Source organism: Mandrillus leucophaeus, unplaced genomic scaffold (assembly GCF_000951045.1).
Source record: "Mandrillus leucophaeus isolate KB7577 unplaced genomic scaffold, Mleu.le_1.0 Scaffold604, whole genome shotgun sequence".
NCBI lineage: Eukaryota > Metazoa > Chordata > Mammalia > Primates > Cercopithecidae > Mandrillus > Mandrillus leucophaeus.
In genome coordinates this window covers 243,497-245,748 of record NW_012106520.1, presented here as the reverse complement: position 1 = coordinate 245,748, position 2,252 = coordinate 243,497, and the positions used below count along the sequence as shown (strand labels likewise).

At 33.7% G+C, this 2,252-nt stretch overlaps 1 long non-coding RNA gene across 1 annotated transcript in view; it reads left to right on the top strand.

Annotated features, from left to right (window-relative positions):
* The window catches only part of LOC105553707, an 11,341-nt gene extending 9,888 nt beyond the window's left edge, over positions 1 to 1,453 (top strand). The window contains exon 2 of the long non-coding RNA XR_001008198.1: positions 401 to 1,453. This is a non-coding gene — a long non-coding RNA (uncharacterized LOC105553707). The remainder of the gene's footprint in view (positions 1 to 400) is intronic.
* Positions 1,454 to 2,252: the final 799 nt, after the last annotated feature.

The window sequence follows — 2,252 nt, the reverse complement described above, 5'->3', positions numbered from 1 at the left end:
ATATATATATAGTTGTTAAGAATCTCTATTTCTTCTTTTGTCAATTTTTGTAATATGTGTCTTTCAAGGAATTTATTTTATCTAAGTTTTTTAATTTATTGGCATGAAATTGTTCATAAAATTCTTACTATCCTTTTAACATCTATCTGTTAGATCAGTTATGATGTTCCCTTTTTCATTCTTGATACTTTCAATGTCTTCTCTTTTTTCTTAATCAGTCTGACTAGAAGTTTATCAATTTTTTATTTTTATTTTTTGAGACAGGGCTTCATTCTGCACACAGGCTGAAGTGTGTGGTTATGAGCTCAGTTCACTACAGTCTTAACCTCCTGGTCTTAAGCAATCCTCCCACTTTAGCCTCCTGAGTAGCTGAACTATAGGTGTGCGCCGCCATACCCAGGTAATTTTGTTTTGTTTTGTTTTTGTAGAGATGGGATCTCACTGTGTTGCCCATCCTGGTCTTGAACTCTTGGGTCAAGTAATCTTCCTGCCTCAGTTTACCAAAGTGCTGGGATTACAGATTTGAGCCACCACACCTGGCCAAGTTTATCAATTTTAAATCATTTCCAAGAACCAAGATTTGGTTTCATTGCTTATTTTGTCTTTTTTCTATTTTGTTGATTTCTTATTACTTTCTTCTACTTTGGGTATGATTGGAGCCCCTTTCTTGCTTCTTAAGCTTATTGATTTAGAACTCTTTGCTTTTTATTTTTTAATTTTAATTTTTATGATTGTTATCTTTTGCTGCCCAAAGTGATCTCAGACTCCCAAGCTCAAGTGATTTATCCTGGCCTCCCAAAATGCTGGGATTACAGTTATGAGCCACCACGCCCAGCCTGGAACTTCTTATTTTCAAATACAAGCATCTAAAGCTATAAGCTGTTAACTGCTTCCCACAAATTTTGATATGTTATATTTTAATTGTCATTCTATTAAAAATAATTTCATAGTGGAGAAACTTAACAGAGATCATTAATCAAATGACCAACATAAATTTCATCAGTAATGAGACAAATAGAAATCCTGTGCTACCTGATATGATACAGCGAGAAGAACACAGCATTGCTTCTGTAATATTCTGCTAGAGTTGCACAATCTGAATCCAAACATGAGGAAATGCCAGACAAATCCATATTAAGGGCTACTGCATACATAAATAATCTATAATCTCAAAATATTATAATCAAAGACTGAGGAACTCTTCCAGAATAAAGGAGACTATAGAGATGTGTCCAATGGAACGCATAATTCTGGATTTGTATGATTTTGCTACTGAGACATTGCTGAAATTTAAATGGGATCTCAGGATTATAAGGTTAATTGATTTTCATGGTTGTATTATAGGAAATGCACACTACAGTATTCAGAGTAACTGGGCATTATGTTGACAAACTCATGTAAAATGGTTCAGAAATAAAATATTTTTTGGATTATATTTGCAACTTTTCTGTAAGTTCTTTTTCTGAGGTTTTTTTTCCTGAAAAAATTATTCCCTGACCCCCAACAAAGAGAAAAATTTTGCTAAGAGAAAAAAAGCTACACACACAAGAGTAGCTATGATATCATTCCATTTATGTTAAATTCTGGAACATTCAAAACTAATCTACAGTGACAGAAAACAGATCAGTGGTTGCTTAGGGGTGAGGGCGGGGAGAAGATTGTGAAGTGGCAGGAGGGATGTTTTAGGGGTGACAAAAATGTTCTGTGTCTTTATTCTGGTGGTGGTAACATTTTTTTTTAAATAGATGTATTTCATACTATGAAAATTACATCATTATAAAGGTGACTTGAAAGGAAAATGCCTTCCTTCTTCCCCAGAACATGGTCTTTAACATCATTTCTCCTGAAGGAATCAGAGGTCCTTAAAGAAGGAGTTCATTTCTCTCTGAGACAGGTCTAAAGTGAGCATAAGATGCCTCATTGTATTAGAAAGCAAGGAAACTTTCAAATATGAATAGGGTCATGTGAAAAGAACCTAAGAGATAGCTTAGAAAAGGGCCCACTTTCCAAAGTCATGACAATTTAAATATGAAAAGTATCATGATGGATTGAAACACATCGAATCAATGAAAATCTGTTAAATTCATAATGATACTTAGAAAAAATGGAAAGTCAGAGAACCCATTTATCACCATTTGAAGTAGCGATTAAAATAACTCCTTACTCTAATTAAGCATTTATCCTGTCTTCTAGTAGGAATTGTGTTTGAGGATATTTAAGTAGTCCCAGTTGATACGATAAAATTTTACTTT